Source organism: Mus musculus, chromosome 19 (assembly GCF_000001635.26).
Source record: "Mus musculus strain C57BL/6J chromosome 19, GRCm38.p6 C57BL/6J".
NCBI classification, from domain to species: domain Eukaryota; kingdom Metazoa; phylum Chordata; class Mammalia; order Rodentia; family Muridae; genus Mus; species Mus musculus.
Genome location: NC_000085.6, coordinates 32,542,620 through 32,569,816, shown reverse-complemented (window position 1 = coordinate 32,569,816; position 27,197 = coordinate 32,542,620). Strand labels below are relative to the sequence as shown.

Genomic DNA, 27,197 nt, shown 5'->3' with positions numbered 1-27,197 from the left:
CTCTCCCAAGAATCACTGGAGCCAAGCACAGCTGGACCACTCATGTCTTCTCTCTGATTCTCACATGTCCTTCTGAAGTCTCCCGACTAAACTTCATGGAAACCTCCAAGTCTCTTATGCGATGACTCAAAAGCCACATTCTGAAAACCGTCTGTCTGGTCATTTGTCCCAGTGAAGCTACTTCCAGAGGCATGGTCTCCACCTGCTGAGGATGGCCTGAACTTCAGTCACAAGGATCTAAAACACTTCCCCACCTCTACCCATTAATCTCCACACCTCATATGCCACCCACTTCTACCAGTCTGCCAGCCCTGCCCCAGGAAACCTTTTCTTGTGAGGAACTGGGCACCCCTGTGCCTGGTGGGCCCCTTGAAGGCTGGGATACACCTTATCAAGTTGTTTTTGGTTTGTTTGGTTTGGTTTGATATCAGTCAGCTCTGTGCCTCCTGCCAACAAGTGGCTAAGTGCCAAAGAGCATCCTGCAAGGTTTCAAGTGGATGTGAAGTATCATCGCAGAGGTGAATAATCTTTCCAGATTATGCTTGACGGAGGTCTCTTTTCCATCCTATGTAACCTTATTGGAAAGCCTTTTCTTGGTCCCAGCTTTTCTAAGCAATCCATGAGAGGCTCGTTTTTTGGTGGATGTTGGGAGTTTGCCCAGAACTTTGGCTTGAAACTCAATCTTTCAGCATTTATGTGGGGTAGGAAGTATGTATCTTTTCTTGGGGGTGGGAGATGCTGGAAACTCTGAGAGTTGAACATTATTGTTTTACTTAGAAGGAAACACAAACAAGAATGTACTCCATCAGTATTCTATTATGAGAGGAAGGGTTCACTGGCACTCACCCCTAACTGAGAAGCTATGGTCAGGTGGGTTCTAGAGGAAGGAGGGTCAGTTAGAGTTAAGAATGTTGCCCTTGTTAAGTCAACCATCCAGTCAATGGTCCCACAACTGGGAGTATATGGGCGGCTATGGGCAGCACAAATTGCACTCAATGGATTGATTATTTAAGAAGAGAAGAAAAGAAAAAGAAGAGAAGAAAAAAAGAAGAGGAAGAAGATGAAAAAGATGAAGATGAAAAAGAAGGGGGAGGAGGAAGAGGAGGAGGCAGCAACAGGAAGTTGGGAGATAAGGAGGCGGGTATAAATCTGGAAGGAGTTAGAAGCAGGTGTTAGGGTGGGTATGATAAAAATACATTGGATGAAATTCACAAAGAATTAATTAAAAAATAGTTTAAAAAAAAAAAAAAAGAAAAGAGGCATCGTGACACACACCTTTAATTTCAATACTCATGAGGCAGAGCCAGATGGATCTCTGAGAGTTCAAGACCAGCCTGGTCTGCATAGTGAGTTCCAGGCCAGTGAGGGTTAGAGTGAGACCCTGTTTGTTTGTTTGTTTGTTTGTTGTTTTAAAGTGTTCAAAGCATGAGCATGAGAATGAACTAGCAATGTTGATCCACGCTTTCTGTTTTAAGATCCTGCTGGGGTTCCTACCCTGCCTTCCCTCAGTGATAGATTGCAACCTGTAAATTGAAACAGCCCCTTCCTTCCCATTGGGCGCCTAAATATAATACGCTACAAAAGTAAATAAACATGTTTATGTTCCCCTTAGATTCCTCAAAACTCACATAAACATCTGTGGTCATATGTAATCCTTCCGTGAAGGATGCGTCTCCATAATACAGGTGATGTAGCAGAATTGAAAAGGCTTCGGAACAGCTTGTCCTGGCACTGAGACCCACACAACAGAGCCTTGTCCCCTGCTGAATTCCTCTTTGCTCTGACTGAGGTAGTTTAAGAACACTGTCCACTGTAATTTGGACATGTTGTGGGTAGTTGGTATGAGTGAGGTTGAAACCAGGTACTCACCAGGTACCACCACAAACAATCCAACCCCAGTACATTTCCTAGGTTGTTCAAGAATCTATGCTGTCCCTAACTGAGGGTATAGTCAGAAGTGAGCTTCTTGGAAAAGTGCTGTTTCACACTGTTCCACAAAGAGCATCAATTCTGCATCCTTGGGAATCCGATGAGGTTTCTCAGGTCACATGTTCCAACCACATTTGCTTAGCTCTGAGACGGACTGAGGAGAAGCACAGGAGCCACGTGCCACCTCTGTTCCGGGATGCTAGTGATGCAGAGGGGAAGTGGGTGGGTGTATACACTGCTGGAGTCTTTGTGTTCTGTGCAGTAGCAAAGACACAGGACAGTAATAGAGAAAAGCTGGGACCAGATATGTCTCTAGGGCCATCAAACAATAGACCTCACGGACTTCACAAAGCATGTGCCAGTGGCTGTGGGTATGGGAGGATCAGCAAGATTTTGCTAATGGACTGGGCAAAGGACAAAACAGGCAGATGGAGTACTGTGTAGAGAGGCACAGCTCTGTGAAAACCTTGCCCTCTCTGTAGAGAATTACAGAACTTTGGGGGAATTACTATGGAAACATACAGGAAAAGGTGAGAAAGAGGCCCCCGCCCCAGGGGTGGGGCTAATGAGAAAGATTTAGTTGTGCGAGACCATTCCTGCTTCACATTGAGACAAGAAGTTCGTAGACAGGGAGTAACTAATGTGGTTAGGGTTGTATTGCGCAAATGCGTCTTGGAAACGTTCTTCTCACTGTTTGGCAATCCTGAGTTAACTCTCCGATGTGCCCCTGTTCCTGGGGCTGCTGGCCCCTCACCGGGTCCCTATCAGATCAAAGTGGTAGACATTGGCCAGAAACTAGAAAATCAGTGAGAGGCCAGGGAAGGTCCCTGATAACTGTTTAATAGGAGGAGAGAGAGGAGAGGTGAATAGGAGGAGAAGGGAGAGAAGAGGGGATTGGAAGGGAAGGAAGAAGAGAGAAGAGGAGGGGTGAGGAGAAAGAAGAGGGGAAGCTGGGGGCGGTAAAGAGAGGAGAGGAGAGGAGAAAGAATATGAGAGAACATGAAAGACTAAAGGAAGGGAGAAGCCGGAGAAGATTTTTGTTAAGTAATTGCCTCTCGAAAATGTGAGAATCCCGGAAGTCTGATTTCTGCAGCACAGGCTACTAAAGATTCTGAGAATAGATGGTGACGGTGCCTCTCTGCAGAAACTCCTTCTTTCTCTGACGCTTCCAGTTGATTATCCAATCACCTACACTGCAGAGTCATTTGCTCAAATGTACTGATTTAAGTATTAACACAGGGCTCCAGCCATGGTTGGGAGTGCTCGCTCCTCGTGCAGAAGACCCAAGACCAATTCCCAGGATCCAAGTGGTTCGCAATCATCTGTAACTTCAGTTCCAGGGTACCCTCCGACCTCTGAGGGCAGCAGGTATGCATGTGGTGGCATGCATACATGCAGGTAAAACACCCATGCATAAAATAAACACAACTACAAATTGAATAAATATTGATCTCACTCATAAATATCTCAATTGGCAACATCAAGTCCAAATCCAGTGTTTGTGGGAAATCTGGCTCTCATGTTCAACCAAGCTGACATACAACGATAAACACTGGGAATGTTTGTCACATCTGACCCCCTTCCTCTGTGCCAGGCTGCAGGTCGGTTTTAGCCACAGGCCGGGTGGACACCACCTTATTCCAGGGTTGCTCTCTCAGACCCTGGCACAGAGCAGTCCTCTGTTGTGAACTACTGTGCTTTTGAACTTTTGTTTCTTTCAGGTCTGCCCACATCTTAAGTCTTTTTGTGTGCTTCTCCCCAATTATTCCTTTCAGCGAGTGTGTGTTATATCAGAGCTGATCACTGTAATATCAATCCTTTGGTCTTATATGGTTTGTTGTGGTCCATGATCTGTGATATATGTGTGTGTGTGTGTGTGTGTGTGTGTGTGTGTGTGTGTGTGTGTGTGTGTGTTCTTAGTGCCAGCAGAGGCCAGAAGAGAGCTTTAGAGTCCCTGGAACTGGAGTTCCAGACAGTTGTGAATTGCCATCTGGGTGCTAGAAACATAACCTGGGTCCTCTGCAAGACCAGCAAGTGTTTTTAACCACTGAGTCATCTTTCCAGCCCTAAGTAATTTTCTTGATATTTCTGCTAATATATAAAACTCCATCCAAAAAGTATTCAACCCAGAAACAGTCCTTAAATAGTTTCCCTGACTCAACCCTAGGCAAGAACAAGTCAGCGACTTGAACAAAATTACATGCTTTTCAGGGTTGTACGTAGTAAACATTTTGCGTGTTGGGGCACATGATTGCTAGAGAAAATTAAGGTTTACAGCAGGCTCTGAAGGCTGAACAGGATGAGCTGGAGGAGACATGGCAAGGCATGGCCCTAAATGCAGGTCCTGTTTCTCAATGGGTTCAAACACGTGGAAACAGGGCAAGGTGGGCAGAAGTTGCTGGAAGACAACCTTTAAAAACTTGATGTGGTCAATGACGGAATGAGATGCATGAGTAAGCTTTCTGCCCGTGTTCGCACACGTGTGCAGAAAACTATGCCTTTGAAAGAATTCTTTTTACTGTTTGGAAAGCTGGGCTAGGTGGGCTACCTGCTTCCATTTCAGAGAGTTTATCATCCCACTTGCGATGCTCACGCACTGTGAAGGATATGACTCCTCAGATGATTTTTTTATCTCCTTTTCTCAAAAATATAAACAATATATGCAGAGTTTAAGTTTATTTACTGTAACTTAATATTATTAAAATTAGTATTTTGGCATAAGAAGAATTTTCATTGTTTTACTTGTTGCATTCAATATAATATTGTTAAGCATCTGATAATATCAACAATAAATAATAATAATGGTAAACATATATAGGGTTAGGTGTCAGTCATTGGTCTCAGAAGAGAATAGTTTCAGCCCTGTATGCAAGGTTAAAATACTCTTTCAAATTTACAAATGAGGAAACTGAGTCACAGTGACATGAAGAGTACTCTGACAGACACAGTTAGGTCTCAAACCTGGACAATTTGTATTTTGATTACCTCTCGCTACAGCCATACCAACTCCTTGTTTCACATAAAAACTTGCTTAGAACTGACTATCCATTCTGTAGGATGTCTACAACCCATGATATTTTTAGGGATATGTCTTAGTTAGGGTGACTGTTGCTGTAATGAGACACCATAACCAAAAACAACTTGGGGAGGAATGCGTTTATTTTGCTTACAGGTTCACTTCACAGTCCATCACTGGTGGAAGTTAAGGGATTCAAGCCAGAACCTGGTGGCAGGAGCTGAGGCAGAAGCCATGGAAGGGTGCTGCTTACTGGCTTACTGCTTACTGCCCAGCCTGCTTTCTTATGGAACTCAGGACTATCAGTTTATGAGTGACTTCCCCTAATGTTTCCTACAGCGCATTTTCTCAAGTGAGATTCCCTCCTCTCAGATGACTCTAGCTTGTGTCGAGTTGACATAAAAACTAGCCAGCTTCATTCATTTTATTGCAAATGTCATGATTTTATTTTTTTCTCCTAAATTTAAAAGAAATTAAATATTTTGATAGGCCCCGTGCTGGCTAGTTTTTATGTCCATATTGAAATAGATTGTTTTGTATAACTGACTTAAAATAAGAAACCTGGGGTTGAAGAAATATTTTTATTTCTTTTTCTTATTCCAGGAAAAACCAAAGCAAAACAAACAAACAAACAAACAATCCAATCTTATTATGGTGAAATTCCCTATCAGAGGGAATTTAAAAATGAGTTTCTTGGAAAGGGTGGTATTGCAACCAGGCTTCTGGGAGGCGGCAGCTGGTTCATCATTTGAGATGGCAGTAAGGGAATGGAATGGTTGACAAGAACATTTCAGAGACAAGCAAAATCACTGTCAACAGCAGCACACAGGAAGACAGAGAAAACTAATCCAACATGGGTACGAGAGGTGAGTGGCTGGGTCAGGGATTGCTACTCTGCTTGCTTGCGGGAGGGATCGGACCTCTAGACAGCAGTGGGGAAAGCAACTTTGAGTCTGGGGAGAAGTGCAAAATCTACTTAGTGCCACAGTGCCAAGGAGACAGCCTTGTCTGGAAATGGAGTAACTCTATGGAGAGCCACCCAGAGGCTTGTGTGTGGATGTCCAACATGGCTGTCAGGGAAATAACATTTGCCCTGGGCTGGTAAGTGCAAAGGGTGGCTGCTTTGTTTTGTTTTGTTTTGTTTTTTTTCCATTTAACTTTTTTCTGTTTAATTTTTTTAATTAGGTATTTTCCTCATTTACATTTTCAATGCTATCCCAAAGGTCCCCCATACCCACCCCCCCAATCCCCTACCCACCCACTCCCCCTTTTTGGCCCTGGCATTCCCCTGTACTGGGGCATATAAAGTTTGCAAGTCCAATGGGCCTCTCTTTGCAGTGATGGCCGACTAGGCCATCTTTTGATACATATGCAGCTAAAGACAAGAGCTCCCGGGTACTGGTAAGTTCATATTGTTGTTCCACCTATAGGGTTGCAGTTCCCTTTAGCTCCTTGGGTAATTTCTCTAGCTCCTCCATTGGGGGCCGTGTGACCCATCCAATAGCTGACTGTGAGCATCCACTTCTGTGTTTGCTAGGCCCCAGCATAGTCTCACAAGAGAGAGCTATATCTGGGTCCTTTCAGCGAAATCTTGCTAGTGTATGCAATGGTGTCAGCATTTGGAAGCTGATTATGGGATGGATCCCTGCATATGGCAATCACTAGATGGTCCATCCTTTCTTCACAGCTTGAAATTTTGTGTCTGTAACTCCTTCCATGGGTGTTTTGTTCCCATTTCTAAGAAAGGGTAAAGTGTCCACACTTTGGTCTTCGTTCTTCTTGAATTTCATGCGTTTGGCAAGTTGTATCTTATATCTTGGGTATCCTAAGTTTCTGGGCTAATATCCACTTATCACTGAGTACATATTTGTTGCAACATAGAAATTAGACACTTCTCAGAAAAGGAAGTATGCAGGTGGGGAAGGCACTCTCCTTGGGAAAAGCTGACGTACTAGGTGGAAGACTATTCCAGAAGCAGAATTTACAGGTATGAAAAGCTCCAGACTAATTGAAAAATACGAAAGCTGTTCAGTCTGGGATTCAGACTGGAACCCACTTGAACTCAGGTCCCTTTTCTCTAAGGAGTGTTCTCTGCTCTCTACTCCATGGATGTGAGGTTGACCAGATGTCTCTAGGAAATGCAGCCTCTGTAGCCTGACTTAGTTCAAGGAGTGTAGCCTGGGAGATGACAGTCAAACATGAAGATCTGAGTTGAACTTCAGCAGTCACTTACAGAGTCTGGCATCATGGCTTGCACCTGTAACCTCAGCTCTGGGGAGGCAGAGGCAGAAGGACACAGGGGCTTGATTGTCAGTCAGTCTAGCAAAATCCACAAGCTCCAGGTTTAGTGAGAGACTGTCTGAAAAAGTAAGGTGGATACAATTGAGAGAGACATCTGATGTGTCAACCTCTACCGCTGTCATGTGTACAAAACCATGTGCACGAGCACACACACACACACACACACACACACACACACACACACACACACACAGAGGAGTGAACTGGATCTTCCCTAGGTTCCTTCATTCATCTAAAATACACTTCAGATAGTTTATATAAAAATTATTTTTCCAGTCACCGGGCCCCACCCCTAGACAAAGAGCATGGGCAATTGAAATTCTCCCACCTGGGCTGACAATATCATAGTTAACAAAAATCCAAATTCCCAGCATGAGAAGCTCTTTCAAATTGTTGATGAGGGGAGCTCAAGAGACTTCCTAGACAGGGTATTGCTCTTGCCCTCGGTGGTCTCCCAAAGGTTGAAGGTGAGTTCCTGCTGCTGAAGGCACGTGCACTCAGACAGACGAGCCAGAGGGTCTAAGCTGGGTCTGACCTGAAAGCGTCCTCTCTGAGGTTTAGCTTTTATGGTACGAGAAGCTTCCAAAGGAGGAAAGCAACCAATAATCCTACCCAGCTATGATACCTATGAACCACAATATCAAAAAGTATGGCATGATAACCCCAGGGTTGTAATAGTAGCACTCATATCTTGGCAGTAACCAACAGCTATCTAATTGGACTTAAGGCCCTGCTCAATAAGAGGGAAATCATGGTTGGTACTGGAAACCTAGCCAACTACCTGGGGCTACCGAGGTCATGAATCTTGGAAGAGAACTTGGTACCATCACTGTACTGGGCCAGCATAATTCCTAACAACATTCTAAATATTTATCCTTACACCCACCAACGAGTGTAGATCTCAACCCTCATCAACGAAACTTCTCTTTGCTACAGATAGAAACTTCTCTTTGTTACAGAAAACCACACTGATCAAACTGCATTGAACAACTGATTGTATGGTTCCCAACCTGAACTGATACATCTACAACATATTTCCTGCACCTAAGACTCAGAGAACATTAAGGAAGAAGGGAAAGAAGGATTGTAAGAGCCAGGAGAACAGGAAGTCTCCTGTGAGATTGTGTTTCCTAGAAATGACAGGGGAGCCACATGCATGAAGTCTCAATAATGTGGCTGCCTACATAAGACCTGAGCACGGACAACCCTGAGCATGGACAACCCCAGGAGGCATGCTAACATAGTAGAAGAAGGCTCATGAAGCATCAGCACTAGACAAAGAACTACAGGCAGTTAAGGAAGGCTGGGAGTGGGAGAAACAGTGTTCCCCAGGGAGGAGCACACCAGTTGTTTACTGAACACAACTGTTTAGCCCTGAAATCGCGTACATACTAGTAACATTTTACTGACTGAACAGTTGTAATTAGAGATATTCAAATATATGACAACAGGTAAAGAAAAGAGCCAAGAATAAAACTCAGGTGGATCTCCATGAGTTCCAGGCCAGCCAGAGCTGTATAATATGGACACCCTATCTCAAAAAAAAAAAAAATCCCTTGAAAGGAAAAATTTTAGTAATTTTTTCATCTACGTGTTACAAAGAGAAATAAGAGAAAGAAAGGAAAAAAGAAAGAAAGGCCTTACTATAAGTTCTCAAGGATGGAAATTCAATAATTAACTTTCAGCCAGGCATCTTCTACTCGTGATAGGGAATGGCTATAAAGCTAGACAGCAATGGACTCTCTTGAATTTAGTTCATAAATATCCATAATTTATCTTTCAGCCGCAACATATATTAAAAACCAAGTATTTGATGCATAGATGGAGGGATGAGATTGAAAATCCAAAAATAAACGGGCTCATTTAGCAATCAGCTGTTTTTTGACATGGGAACAGAACAACCCAATGTAAGGGAAGGGATATTTTCAATGGCTGAGACAACTGGCTACAAACATTCAAAGAACTGAACTGAATCCCTGTCATGTACTGCAGGAAAATTAACTCCAACAGATCAAGGACCAAAATATAGCTACCATGCTAAAACTTTCAGCAGAAAATACAGATGCAGTTTTGAGCTTCATGATCATGTTTTAGATACATCTAAAAGTAAGATCAACCAAAGAAAAACAAGGAATAAACTGGGCTTCATCAAAGTGGAAAAAAACTGAGGCTGGGTGTGGTAGTGCACATCTGTAATTTCAGTATTTATGAAGCTGAGGCAGGAGGATTGCCAGAAGTTAAAAGCCATATAATAAGCTGTAGTATGAGAACCAGGGCTAGATAGTAAAACCCTGTCTCAAAAAATATTCCTTAGAATTTCTAAGAAGTGTGGCTGGCGAGATGGCTCAGAGGTTAAGAGCAGTGTTGCTCTTTTAGAGGACCCAGATTCAGTTCCCAACACCTACACAGGAACTTCCAACCACCTATAACTATAGTTCTAGGAGACCCAATGCCCTCTTCTGGCTTCAGCACATTTGCAGTGCCTAGACATATAAGCAAACAAAATACTTATGCACATAAAGTGAAATAGTTTAAAAATGTTTGTGCTTTAAAGATCCACTGTGTAGAAAGTGAAAAGCTGAACAAACCACAGAACAGCATCCATCATGTCTGATAAGGTCCAGTATCCAAACTAGAGAAGATATAAAGAACTCTGACTATTCAACAGTAAGAAAACAACCCAACCAAAAATTAGACAACTCTTATGTGTAGGCATCTCTTCAAAGATGCTTAACAAATTTCCAGGCACATGATAAACTTCTCAAGGTCACTTGTGATTAGAGAAATGTACACATTAAGCCACAACGAGACACCACTCACAATCACCAAAATGACTATAATCAAATAAACAGATAATGACAAATGCTGACGTGGATTTGGAGAAACTTGAACCCTCATACATTGCTGGGGAGGGGTTAGGTTATACAAAGCTGCAGCCGCTTAGCAAAAAGTGTGGCAGTTCCTTAAATGCTTAAATATTCAGTTAGGAGATGGGCCAGCCGCCTAATCAGGTCTAAATTGAACAGATGTGGATGGAGTGTGATGTCTGCTCACTCCTGTGAATGGAGTGGCGTCTGCTCACTGCTGTGGACAGAGTGTGGCGTCTGCTCACTGCTGTGGACAGAGTGTGGCGTCTGCTCGGGAGGAGAGGGTTTCACTGACCCGGCTTTTAACAGTTCAAAGCAACAGGAGCAAAACACCAAGTTGCATATGAATCTGGCATGGTGTCTGATAAATCCTTGTGTGTGCCCCAAATGTGAAAGTTATGGGCTATTCTGTAGATCCATTCCTTGTTTAGCCAGCTCTTGACATTCACCTTGGGAGTATGTTTGGTATTCACTTGGAGACGCAGGGGAATAGTCAGTAATGTAGACTTCTGTTGTTAGTAATTACAATTTAACTATCTAGTAGTACTTGGCTCTCAGAAGAGGTTATTGCTAAATTTCTTTCCACCTAATGAAATAGTCTGTCAGTTACCTACTTTGTCACTACAGATGGGTCAGTCAGTACACATACTTTATATTGGCATATGACTATGTGATACGATAGCAGTGCCTGGGTTTCTCTCTGTGAATGAATCCCTTTGCCACACACAGTTCAGACTTGCTCACTACTGACAGGAGTGGAACAGGTAATGAGGGATGTTTTCCCAGCTTGACAGCATGTCTTGCAGTTTAGTGGATTAGTGCAGCAGTGTGGGAAGCAGGAGGTGGAGGCCAGTGTCTCCTACCAGACTGTATGCCACTTCTGGGCAATAATGTTGGCATGGTCTGAACCAGCCAGGAGGAGGTGGGGTGATTAGACGCTTGAGATTCATACCCCAGATACAATTTGCAAAACACAAGAAAATCAAGAAGAAGGAAGACCAATGCGTGGATACTTCGTTCCTCCTTAGAATAGGGAATAAAACACCCATGGAAGGAGTTACAGAGACAATGTTTGGAGCTAAGATGAAAGGATGGACCATCCAGAGACTGCCCCACCCGGGGGTCCATCCCATAATCAGCCACCAAACACAGACACAATTGCACATGCCAGCAAGATTTTGCTGAAAGGACCCTGGTAAAACTGATTCTTGTGAGGCTATGCCAGTGCCTGGCAAATACAGAAGTGGATGCTCACTGTCATCTATAGGATGGAACACAGGGCCCCCAATGGAAAAGCTAGAGAAAGCACCCAAGGAGCTGAAGGGGTCTGCAACCCTATAGGTGGAACAACAATATGAACTAACCAGTACCCCCAGAGCTCATGTCTCTAGCTGCATATGTAGCAGAAGATGGCCTAGTCAGCCATCACTGGGAAGAGAGGACCCTTGGTCTTGTAAACTTTATATGCCCCAGTACAGGGGAACGCCAGAGCCAAGAAGTGGGAGTGAGTGGGTAGGGGAGCAGGGCAGGGGAAGGGTATAGTGGACTTTTCAGTATAGCATTTGAAATGTATATAAAGAAAATATCTAATAAAAATTTAAAAAAAAAAGAGGCAGCTTGAGATTCTTAATTGAACTGAAGACTTCATTTGGGCACCAGAAACCTTAACAAGTAATCTCACACCTTGAGCCACAAACTCCCCTTAAAGTATGCTTTACTCCAGCTAGACACATACACACATTCTGTTTGGGGTTATGGTTTAAGACGTGAAGAGAGGCATGATGAGGTTTGTTTACTGGCACACTGTACTGGAACACTGAAGACCTGCAACAGATGTAAATTCCAAGTCTTGTCATAATTTTTTTAAGATTGTGAAATTATCAAAATGCATACGAATCGAGTCTAGGTGGATGGGACTGTCCGTTACACCATTTCTTTCTTTGGGTTCTCAGGCATGGTTCTGACAGTTCCAGAACTCTGTAACATTTAACATGAAACAGTAAACCTTTGGGGGGGTGGGGAAAAGAGATGGGCTAGCAATGCTACTCTTATGAAAATACATAAAAATAAAACACCCAAAAGCATTGGATATCAATATTCAAACTACAATTACTCTCTTTTAATTTATTTATTCACTTTACATCCTGATTGAAGCTTCCCTCCCCCCTATCCTCCCATGCCCCTTTCCCCATTGCCTCTTCCCCTCCTCCCCAGAGAAAGGAAGGCCCGTCCCCTTGGTTACCAACCCCTCTTTGCACTTCAGGTCGAATCAGGACTAAACACATCCTCTCCCACTGAGGCCAGGAAAGGCAGCCTAGCTAGGGGAAAGGGATGGAAAGGCAGACAACAGAGTCAGAGACTGGCCCCACTCCAGTTGTTACAAAAGACCCACATGAAGACCAAGCTGCATATCTCCTGCATATGTGTAGGGGACCTATGTCCAGTCCATGCATGCTCTTTGTTTGGCTCAGTCTCTGTAAGCCCCCATGGGCCCAGGTTAGTTGACTCTGCAGGTCTTCTTGTGCTGTCCTTCCTCCCACTCTTCCACAAGACTCCCCGAGCTCTGCCTGCGATTCAGCTGTGGGTCTCTACATCTGTTTCCATCCACTGGACGGAGCCTCTCAGGAGACAGTTATGCTAGGCTCCTGTCTGCAAGCATAGGAGAGTATCCTTAATAACAATTATTCTTAATAGGTTCAAAATAGAAAGAGCCCAAATATCTATCAGTTGATTAAGAGGTGAAGAATATGTGACAAATTCATTCAATGGAGCGTTATTTGGCCATGAAAAGAAACGAAGTATTGATATACATGACTACAGCACAGATAAATCTTAATATAACATTTAAAAAGCAAGATGCACCTGTATCATTCCACTTACATGGCATGCCCAGGAAGACCATAGGGACAGGAATGGTTACCGGTCTCTAGGGGCTGAAAGTGGATGGCAGTTGAGGGTGACTACCAATGAATGTGGGTATGAATATAAAATTGTGTGTGAATATAAAATTAGGCATTGATAATGTTAGTATAACTTTGTGAGTAGAGTAAAAACCACTAAAATAATACCTTAATGAAATAAAAAAATAATATTATAATAAGCCAAATTGGTCCAAAACTTTGAATCAAAGAGTGAATGTTTTTTGAAGAAGTCTATTTCATATTACTTTTTGCTAAAGCACAGATGTTTGCACCGACCCTGATTTAAATGTGCTTGTAAGATATGTTTATCTTATCCCTTAAATGTAGCCTGCTTTATAGTATACATTAAACAGTGTCATTTTATTTATTTTTTATTTCTATCTATTTTTTTTAGATGGGGTCTCGTGTAGCCCAGGATGGCCACAAACTCACTGCATAGCAGAGGATGACACTGATGTTCTGAGTCTCCTGGCTCCATGTCCAGAGCACTATACTTAAAGGTTTGTGCCTATAATTCATATATAATTTTATACAGTGTTAGGGGCTGAACCCAGGACTTCATGCATGCTAGGTAAGTACTCTGGGAGCTGAGCTACACTGAGCTGCCAGCCCCACATCATATATAAAATATCAGTGAAACAGTATAGCAATATAATTTCTAGGATATGGGAGATGCATGCATAAGGTTTTCTATTGGTGGGAGACAGAGCCATAAAAGATTTGAGAGCATTTCATCAATGTCTTCTTAACTTAGAGGAAAGATCTTGGGGAGATTGACATCAGCAGGACTTAGTGACATACCAGATTTTATCTCATAAATCCTGAGATGACTTACATAGATAATAAAAATAAATCTGAGTGTCTCTATTAGAAACTTTATGTGCACAATTTATTAATTTGTCATGTAATTTAATTCATCCCGTGCTGATAACTTAGTAAATTTCCACTCCGTATTTTCACAGAGGAGGGTCACACCTCACATACCACGCACTAAAATAAATCCTTTGAGAATAATGACGTTACAGTTTTCTTCAGCCATGTCACTGACTGCTAGCCAGGCCCTGGCATCCTTTCCTAATTCACCTTCCATCATAGACGTCGTTGTCTGGACTAATGTCTGCTTTCTTTCACCAGCTTGCCCTGGAAAAAGACAGTGGTGCCCCTGTAGTCTGTGGTCTGTCTCCTCAAATGTTTGCCTGACCTCGTTATCCAGAACAGTCTGCAAGTGTAGCCTGCCTCACAGTACCAAGTTTGCAAAAGGGGCAGGGTACTCCCTTGAAAGTGACAAAGCAAAATAGAACCATCTGTCTAGCCGGGCTTGGAAAATACTGGAGCCAGGTTGCTCTGGTTCTAAAGAAAATTCATGAGCTGTGCTCTGGCCACAATCCTGAAACCCTGCTGGGAAAACCTTTATACAATACTCAAAAGCCTGCTTCGTTGCTGGCTTTCCTGCCTCCTAGATGCTCTGAAAGAAGAGCTTGGTGCTGTATGAGTGGCTCCAGGCTTAGGGCCAGCCACTTAGCCCATAATCACATTTTTATTTGTTTGTTTTGTGTTTTGTTTTTGTTTTTGGTCAGGGTGCTGTTGCTGGAAATATGTCCAGAGAACTGCGCCCCCCCCCTCCCTAAAATTCTCTATCTGTGGGCTGGAGAGATGGCTCAGCAGCTAAGAGCACTGGCTGCTCTTCTAGAGGACCCTGAGTTTGATCTCCAGAACCTTCATGTCAATTCACAACTGCCTCTAACTCCAGTCCCAGGCAATTCAAGGGCAGCGGGCACCCACATGTTACACAGACATTGACTCAGACAAAACATCCATACATTACAATTGAAATAATATAAAAATAGCTCTGAATTAAAAAAAAATGTATGTTTCCTGTCCCTGGCAAGTCCCTCATGGTTCTGATCTTCGCTGAGCCCATCTCACAGATAGAGGCGATGGGAAGTAGCTGCTGTGTGGCTAACATAAGAGAACATGCTGGACAACAGCACAGAGCTTGGGACATAGTAGGTATTCAACGAATGCCCTATCTGTTGGAAGCCAGAGACATCAGCTCTGAAAGGATGCTCCTTATTATGCATGCCATAAGCAATGACGTATGCACAGCTTAGCAGTGGGTAAACAGCTACCTAGCCTTCCTCTAGGAATGAAACCTGGATTTTATTCACATGGTGTTTGAGCACCCTGAAGGCAGAATCTCAGATAAGACTGGTGTGCTTGTGTTCATTTGCAAGATGACCCAGGGAAAGTCATGGTCACCACTGGGGCCTGGACCCCTTCCTCTCCTCCCCAGGACCTTTCATGAAGTGTGCAAGTGCCTTGACGGCTGAGATGCAGGAGCATCTTCTCATGATTTCCCATCCCACCCTGGGCAAACTTTTCTTTCTGAACTGACCATGTCTACCTGCCGATTCAGTACCTACTGTTGCATGTTGCTTCAGGAAAAGCCAGGGCGAGAAAGCAACTGAGTGGGCTTAGAAGGGGACCAAGAAAAGGCTGGCCAGACCAGCTAAGAGTTTGCTGTGCAGAATTAAATGCAAACTGAAAAGGTGGGGCTATTTGTCTATAAATGATTAGGATCCAAGGCAGCATCAGCAGAATGCCAGTCAAGCAAGCACAGGGTGTCTTAAATGAGGACTCCCATGCTCCAAGAAGCCAGCCCTGACTCCAGCCTGGGTCCAGCAAGGCTAAGGATCATAAATGCCAGACTCAGGAAGAGATAGACGTATGTGCCCTGGATGGGAGATTGAACTTAAGCTGATGTTCTAAGCCCACCAGGGAATGCACAAACTCATTCCTTTCCTACAGTGATTGGCTGAAGCTAGTCACGCTTTAGTCAGTAAGATGTAACTGGGAAGCCTAGTCAAGGATGCTATGTGCAGAGAGGCAAGCCATATAAAGGTTTTTTGCTTCCTCCTCTCTCTCATGCTGCCCTGGGAGGACATAATGGTAGAGACTATTGTGTAGCCATGAGTTATGACTGCCACACCGAGGACAGCGTGGAAAGGAGAGGCTGGAGACCTTGAAGCTGCTGGTCTACCCCGGAACACTACTTGTATCATTGAAGACCAATGACTATTTTAAGAGCAAAGTGACCAGCAACTAGAGCATTCCTAGCTCATCCAAGCCTCCTCACGTTGGTGCATCTCCATGCTCTTTGAAGCACTGTCACTCTCTGTATAATCTCTGTCCTTTGCTTCTAGCTACTTCCCTGTGTTCTTCAGAGAGAGGACTGGTTAGGAAGGGCGAGTGTGTTGGTTCCCTCTGCCCACCAGGGAGTGACTTAACTTGCAACTGGATGCTATTGTGTAAGACTGAACCATCTAAGTTCTTCAGAGGATACTGGTCTATTTGCTTGCCTTAAGAGACAGAGATTATACAGAGTGACAGTGAATCTAATGTGGCTGTCACTTGCCAGCTAATGACACTGGCAATGTGCTTCTCTGACTCGTGGCTGCCCTGGCCTAATCAAAGCAACTCTTCAGGTGGACCTGAGTGCTGTGCTTCAAAGAGCATGGAGGTGCAACAACATGAGGAGGCTTGGATGAGCTAGGAATGCTCTAGTTGCTGGCCCCTCTGTCTGGCCTTGGTGAAACCAACTCAGAGCAATGGAACCTGATTCTCCCTTGGCAAAGGTTTGGGCACCAACTCAGAGGCCAATTGGATTCACTCTCCAGGCAGCATTTATGCCAATGCCAGAACCCTGAATATTCCATCCATAATTGATATGTAGATTTGCTTTGCCCTGCGTTCTTTAAGGTCAAACTCAAGGGTCTGTGATCTATACCAGTTCTTGCCACACACAGACATACATGTACACTCACATGCATGAACACTCACATACATGCACACATGTACATACATGCATACCCATATGCATACATGTACATGCATGCACACTCACACAAACTCATACATACAGAAACATGTAACATGCAAATACATGCACACTCAAATACACATTCGTGCAAAGCATGCACACACACATGCAGACTCGCGCTCACTCTCTCTGTCTCTGTCTGTCTCTGTTTCTGTCTTTGTCTCTGTCTCTGTCTCTCTCTCTCTCTCATACCTGCTAGCCACAATTCCACCATATGCCACCAAGGATTCAAAGGGCAAATTCAAATCTGAAAAATAAAGGCAACAGAAAAGGTTAATTTATAAACCAACTTTTTTCATTTCCTCTGTACGCTCATGTTAATGGAGGCACTCATTACAAAACTAGTTCCAACTGTCCAAACTTCCCTTTGTAATGTGACTTTTAGTCCCCACCCACAAAAAGTAGAATATACCTTTCCTACCCCCTTGAAAATGGGCCACCCTAGGATATGCTGTGTATGACTACACACACACACACACACACACATACACACACACTTATGAATTCCAAGCTGCTTCAAGTCCATCTCTCAGAGTCTTGTGACTGCCTTGTGAACCATGCATGCTGGCCTGCTGAAGGATGAGAAACATGGAACAGAATTGAGTCATTCCAGCCATCCAGAGAGGCTCTAACCCTGTGAGTAAGCCCAATCCCAGACCAGAAGTAGAGTACAAATGTAGCCCAGATGACTGAAAATTCATGACAGAGTCCAGCCACAGTGAATAGAACCATCCAGCTGTTGATAAACTCTCAAACAATAATTAGTAACTATTTCAAGCCTCTCGAGTTTGGGATAGTTTGTTTCACAGCAATGGCTAACAACCTATAAGGTCCAATAGGCACTCACGCTTAGCCAGCTACCTTGTAAGGGATTTATCACATACTCTGTATGTATGATTTCCTAGTGGGGTTTTTGTGGTAATCCCAAAAGCTGTTTAGGTTTTCATTTGTTTAATAAATAATGTGGCTCATTTCTACCTGCATACACATATTGGAGAGACAAAACATCACATTATTGTGCTATCTAAATGGCGTTTGGCAGCTGTATCTAATATAAAAGTGTTTGGTTTTTTTCTGGCAGTAGCTGAGCCATGAGCTAAACCATGTTGAAAGAGGTCACTGTGGACTTTAAGCCAGGTCTGTTCTCACTGTGTTTACTGCTTATCCCGAGCTTGATAACATTAAATCAGTTATTCATGTCTGCCAGAACAAGTCTGCTGCTTCTATTCAAGACCAGAATAATCTTACGTTTATGAGTCAGCCCAAAACACATCTCCTGCCCAACACATTCAGAAATCTTGAGTCAGTTCTAGGATTACTTGGAAAACTGTGTGAATAACTGTGTATAAAGGGGGTGCTGTTAGAAACAGTGCACTTCAGTAAAGCCACCCACATCACAGACTAGGACAAGGTTGAGCAACGGGTGAGTTTGATTTCTATTCCCCCAACCCCCAGGTCTTAAAATTAAACTTTGAAAAAGCTATAATTAAATCTCATAGAGAAGACCAGTAGTTTCTAGGATGCGTTCAATATTGAGCCATCATTTTAATCGCACAGACGTTTCTAATAAAATATAATTTTGAAATGTCATTAATAACTTGACGAGTGGTTTGGGACGTTCTAGAAAAGTTTTTTAGTAATTCATCCGAGTCATGGATTGCCCCAAAGAGAAAGAAAACCCAGTTGTAAAACAGGTTTTCCAACCAACATATATTCTGCCAGTGCCTCTGGTTATAAGGCTAAACAGGTACCCTGCTTCCCGATAAGTCTGTTTGCGCCTATTGATATCTTGACAGAACAATTTTTCTCAAACCTACAGAGAAATAAATGACTCATTAAGTTGCTTAAGGTTGACATATAATAATCTATTATTAACAAAGCCTATCCATCACTCAAGGTGATGGAGGCTGTAAGCTACTCACACATCTCTAACTAAGATAAAAAAAAAAAACTTCTAGAAAACCAAATGGTTCTGTTTTTCTGTCCTCATCCACAGTATTTCATGATCTCCAGGCAGACGCTAATTTATCTATGGTTACTACAAATCTTAAGACAATTTCTGCAGAGTAAGCTATCCCCTTGCAGGGCTTAGGGGGGAGTGGAAATAAGGTGAACACAGAGCAAAGGTGGAGGCAGCAGCGCATTTTATTTTTCTGACCTTGTCCTGCAGTTGGATGCTTCTCTAGTAGTAAACCTAGATAAACGCTCCTGGGCACTAGTTGGAGCCAGCTGGACCATGTTTGTTTTTAGTCTGTATTGAGCAACCATCTAGCAAAACCAGGCACTTTTCACTAAGCAGCAAGGCCCAGGTACAGACAGCTGCTCCCAAGGGGAAATGCCAGTTAACTCTCTCCCAAAGCAAATACGGCTTACCCTAATTATGGAATTCAGATTTCCAACATCAAACGCCACGTGTACCTTACTTCCTGCAGCTGATGTTGGCTCATTAGTCACCCTTCAGATTAGAACCCTGTGGATGCCAGAAGCCATAGCTTCTGTGAGTCCTGTCTTGTCTACCTGGTCATATTTCATCTCCAAACCTGTGTCTTTTAGTCTCACAGCTGAGGTCTGAAGGGGAGGAAAAAGAAATTAACTTCCCAGCTCTTCTTGAAAGGAATGCCATTCTAATAGTTTCTAGGATAGCCGTTCTCAACCTGAGGGTTGCGACCCCCTTTTTGGGTCGAATGACCGTTTTACAGGAGTCATGTCAGATATTTACATTATGATTTATAACAGTAGTTGAGGCATGGTTCTAATTCAATGAATTCATAATCAATCTTTTTCTCTTCGATCTCTGCAAATGCTGGCCTGGAAGGCCAGTGTCCCAGTAAGGAGATTCAAGGAGTCCTTAAAGTAATACAATCAGGTGGAGGTAAAAGCCAGGAGACAACAGAAAGCTTCAAGTTAAAAAGGATGCTACGACACTAGAAAATTAATAGATGAAATTAGTAGCAGCTCCCACACGGTTGGAGGCTGGATAATTAACTGGCCAGTAAAAAATTAGCTCCTAGAATACAGCTGGAAGGGAATGAAAATACAAACACAAGCATACCCATAGAGGCATCACATCAAATCCCATGTGAGAGAGAAAGCTATGGGAAGGAAAAGGCATACTGAGGAGCAAGAAGAATGCAATTGGCAACCACACTGGAGGCCAAACATCAATGTGCTTAAAGAAGGGACATTTGTATCTAGGACTCTATACCCAGTCATTTGGTCATCTCACTGTTAAGCATAAAAGATATTTTCAGCTGCACAAATACATAGAACAGTTAGTATCCAAAAATTCTCTCTGAGTCTCTCCACCCAGCAGCTACTGGAAACAGATGTAGAGAGCCACAGCCAAACATTAGACGAAGTTCAGCAACTCTTGTGGAAGAATCGGGCGAAGGATTGAGGAACCCAGAGGGGATAGGAACTCCACAAGAAGACCGACAAAGTCAACTACCTAGATTGTTGGGGTATCCTAGAGACTGAATCACCAACCAAAGAACAAGCCTGGGCTGGACCTAGGGCTTCACCCCCACCCCATAATGTAGCAGATATGCGGGTGTGTCTTCCATGTGCGTCCTCCATGGAGCAGGGGTTGTCCCTGACTCTGTTGCCTGTCTGTGGATCCCGTTCCCCTAACTGAGCCACCTTGTCTAGCCTCAGTGGGAAAGGATGTGCCTCATCCTGCAGTGACTTGTGCCAGGGGTGGGTGATACCCAGGGTACTCAGAGGAGAAGGGGCTGGAGTGGGGGGCAGGAGCTATGTTTGAGAGGGGGGTTCAGGGGAGGGTGTGTGTGATGGGGGTGTAACGTGATAAAATCCACAATTTAATGGGAAAAAACTCTCTGTGGGAGAACTGCCTTAGAATATGTCCCAGGAGGGAATGAAATGGATTTAAAGGAAAAGTGTAAACATCACAGTGAGGAAATCAGTCATTCAGAAGACAGTGTGAAGGTTCAGCAGGTAAGGGTGCCTGCTGCCCTGAGTTCCACCCCCAGGCTGCCCACCGTAGAGAAGCGATTCTGGTACGTTTCCTTGGACCCCGCCCGACACATTCACCACAGCTTACCAGAGAATAAAACACGACTTTTCAAAACTTAGAAAGGGAAAGCACATAGCAATAAATAATACACTATTAGCAATTTTGAGTTTAAAAACAAACTGGAACCAGCATTTCAGAAAGCACTAACAGGAGAGCTGGGGAGGAGAGTGTAGTGTGGAGAGGTCTTTTCTCCTTGAATAGATATTTAGACATTATTGGATGTCAACATCTAATTCTGCTTTAAATGTTCAAAGGAAAACACCTGCAAACACACACATATAAAACAATGGAAGAAGAAAGACTATAGAAAAGTTAATAATATAAAAAAAAAAAAACGCAGCGAACGTCAGGACAAGGAGAAAAGGGTGCCAGCAAATGACAAAGCTACCGTCCTGGAAACATGTTGGGACCAGCGACAGGCTGGAAAGAGGCGAACGAATGAACGGCAAGCCCGCGTGTGCTTTGACAGAAGCATCTGGGTCCGTGGAGCCTCACCACCTAGCACCCATATGCTAGCTTAGCTTGTCTCCCTCCTGCGCATGCATGTCTGCGATATGTTAAGTTTTCTTTTTCAAAACTTCCAGCACATGAATAAAAAGACATCAAAGGGACACTGCGTGCCCTCTGAGGCTCTCTCTCACTGCCTTCGACATCCTGACCTTTACTAGGAAACAAAAATCATCAGAAAAAATATGGACGATATCAGTGCAACAATTTGCCTCTGTGAACGTGGCTTGTACTAGAGCCGTGCATAAAGCCGCATTCTCAGCTCTGGTTTTCCAAGCTGCATAGCATCTGTAAACCTCAGCTTAGCACTTGAAGAATGCTGTGATTCTATTTGGAATACCATTCACTAAGCACCCTGCAGATACCACCTAGCACCACTGTGTCCTAGGATTTCTCCCATTCACCAGTTTGCAAAGTGTGTTAGCAAGCTGTGTAACAAATCACCGCCAAGTTTTGGAACTTAAAACCTTTTGTTGTCGTAGTCCGTGAATCAGTGATGTGGGCACAGCTTAGCTGACAACCTCAGCACATGAAGCATGTTCATGAAGTACAGCAATGGGCCTCAGAGCTAACAGAGATTAAGTTCTGTGTGTCCCAAGTGCATTCTCTATACATTGATTTCCTTCAATCACTACAAAGCTAGCAAGATTGACGTTTCAGCTGATAAAATACTATGTCCCACCCACAGGTAATAAATGGCCCAACTGGAATTCAAGCCTAGGCATGTGTGACTCAGAAGCTTTCCTGGAAACTACTACTGGTGCTCAATTTTAGCAGTTCAGAGTAACTGAAGCAGAGGTCACATGGCTCTGACAGTAACCGGCAAGCCTGGACTCTGGCAAGCTCTGTGGCTTCACATTTGTGTGATGACTGCATTCGTTCTTGCTGCTTTTTTTTTTTTACACTTTATTTTCTTATCTCTTTCATGCATTCTTCTTCATTTCCAGATGAGATTCCCTCCCATTTAAATTGGTGATATTCCTTTTTTAAACGAGTGAAAAGATACCCACAGACTGACAGACAATATTTGCCAGTCCTATATCTGATAAGTTGTTACTATTTACATGTATAAAGAGCTTATACACTCACCCAAATCAACTCAACTTAAAAGTGGGGGGACACATTATAGAGACATTTCTCCAAAGGACATATATAAGAAGCTCAACAGTATTAGTGAGCCGGTTATTGTAATTAATATCTTAACGAGATGCCATTGCTCCTTTCCAAAATAGATGTGATTTTAATGGTAGGCAATAACAAGTGTTGATGTCACTTCCTGGAGAAGACATAAACAAGGTCTCTCCATTTCTCAAAGGTCTTGTCTCAGTTGGTTTTACTGCTGTGAACAGATACCATGACCAAGGCAACTCTTCTAAGAGCAACATTTAATTGGGGCTGCCTTCAGGTTCAGCTTGTTATCAAGGCAGGAACATGGCAGCATCAAGGCAGGTCTGGTGCAGAAGGAGCTGAGAGTTCTACATCTTCATCTCAAGTCTGTTAGGAGAAGACTAGCTTCCCGGCAGCAAGGACAAGATTCTTAAAGCCAATGCCCACAATGACATACCTACTCCAACAAGGCCACACCTCCAAATAGTGCCACTTCCTAGGCTAAGCATATTGGGACCACCAAAGGTCCTAAAACCAGACCAAAGTATATGCCACCAAAGTTCAGTTTAGCGTGCCAGTAAGTTTATTTGGCTTCTTGCAGTAAGCAACGGGTTTACTTACAATAGTGTAGGTGAGGAGTTACTTTAAGGAGCATGCCCCCCACCCCCACAAGAGCTGTACTAAATACCCAGCGGGGATGGCGTCTTTTTCACATAGAGAGGACATCCCGTCTTCTAGTCCTTCTCCATCTATATGCTCTAGCCCTTTCCCAAGACCCCAGAGGCCAAAAACATTTAGGGCAAAATTATATACAAGTCTTTGAGAGAGGTGGCTAGATACTCAGGGTGGGTCCCACGACCCTCTCTGTCCCATCTTTTTATGAGAGAAGTTCAAAAGCCAATAAGCACAGCTGGGATGATCTCTTCCAAGCAGGTCCAACTGAACTCCCAAAGGTGGTGGCAGTTTAACTCAGAGGATAATTTTGTACAATGGTTGGTGGGTATGCAGGGAAATTGGAACTCATACATGGCTGATGGGAAGGTGAAATGGTGCTACCATGTTTGGTCATTCCTCACAAAGTTAGTCATAACTACTATCGGGCTCAGCCTGTTTACCTGGAGGAGTTTACTCAAGCTGAAAGCAGGGACTGGGATATCTGCTTGTACATCAGTGTTCACAGCAGCAAGATTCAAGTCAAAGGTGAGAATAACCCAGTGTCTATCAGCAGATGAATGGACAGGCACAATGAGGTGATCCACACAGCAGAAGGTCACTCATCCATTAAGGAAGGATGCTACGACAAGGATGAACCTTGAAAATGCAGGAGTAAAGTAGACACAAAATGAAGATCTGTGTTGATTTCTCTTACATAAAAATATGAAATATTTAGATCATGAAAATTAACGAGGACAGAAAGATTGGGATTTTTTTTTAGCAAAAATAGAGAATTGCTGCTTAATGATTAGAATTTCTATCTAAGTTAATGAAAGTTTTTGAAGTCATGGCACGGCTTTAACCTTGGCTATTTAATTGATGCCATCAAACTGTACGTTTTAAAATGATTTGAGGCCTAGGAGATGGCTCCATGAACAAAAATGCTTGGCATGCAAGCAACAAGGATCTCAGTTTAAATCACAAGTACCCATGTAACAGTGGGATATAAATTACAAGCCTGTGTAATTCCAGTGATCCCATGGGCAGATGGCAGGTGGATACCTGATATACATAGTGGGAAAATAACAAAGCGATCCTTCCTGTCTCAAACAAGGTAGAAGGTATCCCTGAGACCATCACATGTGCATCACAGTGCGCATGCACACACACACACACACACACACAGACACACACACACACACACACACACACACACACACACAGACACACACACGAAATTTCAGAAATGGTTTCAATGGCAAATCAATGCATATGTATATATGTATGTGCATGTTTTGGGGTGCACATGTGTGCAGTAGTGTGCCCCAGTATGTGCCAGCAGAAGCCAAAGGTCAAGGTTGGGTGGTCTTTCTCAATCACTCTCCACCTTATATTTTGATACAGAGCCTCTTACTGAGCCCAGAGTTCACACTTTCAGCTGGACTGGCTGGCTATGAACGCAGGTATCATCCCTCCTCCAGCCATCCTACCAAAGGGGGTTACCTAGGCTCAGGGTCACGCCAGACTTCTTTTGACATGGGGGCTAAGAATTGGAAACTCGGTTCTCATGCTCATGTAGAAAGCACTTTATCCACTGACCCAACTTCCGAGCCTCATCAATGGTAAATTATATGTCATTCATATTTTACTATAATAAGAAAATAGGAAAGGAAAAAATAAATTCCGAGATGATATTCTTACAAAAGAGAAACTGGGTTAAAATGGTCTATCTTTACTCAAGTCTGAAGTTACTAGAGGAGGCAGTTTGGTTCTGTTGGTTCTGGTGTATGCAGGGAACATAGACACTAGCTGCCTGCTTGTCTTACAATCCTCACAGGGTCCTAGCAATTCATTTCAGCCCTTCCATTTCCTGTGTCAGAAGATCCAAGTAATACCAGAGTCTTCAGCATTCTACAGAGTACTCAACAATGTCCTATGTCCATTCTGACTAGTGTTCTCTACCCTGCAGTGTTCTCACACTAGTGCTCCTAGCTGGGGTGAAAGATACAGCCCAGAGATGCTGGCTGACATCTTGGTTCTTTGTTCTGTTGTCAGAGCTGGGGACTAAACCCAGGTCTGTGCACATGCTAGGCAAACATTCTACCACTTAAAGACCCAGCCATAGATAAACACTCTACCACTTAGAGACCCAGCCATAGAAGACTGCTTCTCAAATGGGCTCTCAGATTGCTCAGCTGACCACTTATTAATTAGTAGGTTTTTTTTTAATCGTCTCCTATTCAGTATCCAGTTGACTTAAATCTTGAAGCCACTAATTTTTATTAACCCATTGCTTTAGAGTTTCTATTGCTGTGAGGAAACACTATGACCAAAAAGCAAGTTGGGGAGGAAAGGGGGTTTATTTGGCTGACACTGGTTCCACATCACTTTCATTACCGAAGGAAACCAGGACAGGAACTCTAGCAGGGCAGGAACCTGAAAGCAGGAGATGATGCAGTGGCCACGGAGAAGTGCTGCTTACTGACTTGCTCCTCATGGCTTGCTCATCCAGGACCACCAGCCCAGAGATGGCTCACTTACAATGGGCTGGGCCCTCACCCAGCAATCACTAACTTAGAAAATGCTCTCCAGCCAGATCTTATGAAAGCCTTTTCTCAATTAAAGGTACTTCCTTTCAGATAAATCTAGCTTGTGTCAAGATGACTTAAAACTATCCAGAATCCCCATGCTATAAGGCATTTTCCAGCTGGCCATGGTAGTGTGTTGGAGTACCCTGCTACTTAAGGTCAAGGTCTAGATTATTCCTCTGAGTTCTGCAAAAAATAAAATAAAAAATGGGGGACTCCCCTTTTCCAGCAGGGCTTCCCCTTCTCTGACCTGTCTGGGAAGTGTGACCCCCCTAATTCCCTCTACCTGAGGAAGGTCACATAAGCCCTTGGGAATCCTAGAGGTTCAATTTCCTCTTTCCCCAATAAGAACCCATCCAGCAAGTACCTGAGATTCTCGGAACGCATCTCCAGACAAATGAGGCATTCACAGGACTTAAGCTTCAGCCATCGCCTTTTATATTCACCCAGAAATCTCCACTCTCCAAGGTTCATATGTAGCCCTTGTATACAGTGTATGCACAGCAGCTATTTTACTGAAGATTCTCTAAGAGAGCTGTTTCATTGAGTATCACCTACAAGAGCTGCAACACTAAAATCCTCAGAGAAGGCCTTCCTTCCTCAGAGAACCTCCCCTCCCCACCCTACCCCAAGCTGGACCAGGATCCCGCAGATCCCATCTGTTCCAGAGTCCATTACCACAGTGGCGCATACCCACAATCCCAGCACACACAAAACTGAGATCAAAGGACTACTCAAGTTCAAAGACAGACCGGGTCACATAGAGTACACCAGGTCAGCCTGGGCTACGCACAGCAGGGGACCATGGGTAAGAAACGAAGTATCCTTTCCAGAAAAACTTCATGTAGTTTCAGATATTGGTATTTCACATTCACAGATTAAGAAAGAGAAAGACCCTCAAATTCCACTACATGGGAGTTCCATACTTCCCCCTCCTCACTAATAACTGAGCTGCAAAAAGTTTCCTTTGATCCCTGTTTAGCTTGTGTGTGAAATCGGTTGTCCCCTTGTCCCCAGTTGGGTATTTGCCAACTTGGCACAACCTATCCTTATTTGAAAAAAGGAACCTCACACGAGAAACTGTCTCCATCAGACTGCCTAGAGGCAAGCCTGTGGGCACATGTTCTGAGGTGAGAGGACCGAGAGCATTTTTGGTGGTGTTATCTATCCCTGGGCAGATCATCCTGGGCTGGGTAAGAAAGAAGGCAGGGCAAGTCACGAGGAGCAAGTCAGGAAGCAACATCCCTCTGCTTCCTCCTCTGCCTCCTGGGTCCCATCCCGACTTTCCTTCATGGTGTACGTCAACTATAAGCTGAGAGAAACTTTTTCCTCCCTAAGTAGTCCTTCTTGGTCCTGGTGCTTCTCATAGAGACAGAAAGCAGATGGAAAGACCT

General features: G+C 43.6%; 1 long non-coding RNA gene across 3 annotated transcripts; it reads right to left on the bottom strand.

Annotated features, from left to right (window-relative positions):
- Window positions 1-6,769: 6,769 nt before the first annotated feature.
- Window positions 6,770-26,470, bottom strand: Gm36419. 3 transcript variants are annotated; one of them, XR_877812.1, is made up of 4 exons: window positions 26,171-26,470; window positions 23,677-23,872; window positions 17,107-17,161; window positions 6,770-7,304 (listed from the first exon to the last, which is right to left on the bottom strand). It is a non-coding gene; the product is annotated as a predicted gene, 36419 (long non-coding RNA). The 3 variants fall into 3 exon arrangements; XR_386650.2 differs by lacking the exon at window positions 23,677-23,872; XR_386649.2 differs by lacking the exons at window positions 6,770-7,304; window positions 23,677-23,872 and adding an exon at window positions 12,733-12,762.
- Window positions 26,471-27,197: the final 727 nt, after the last annotated feature.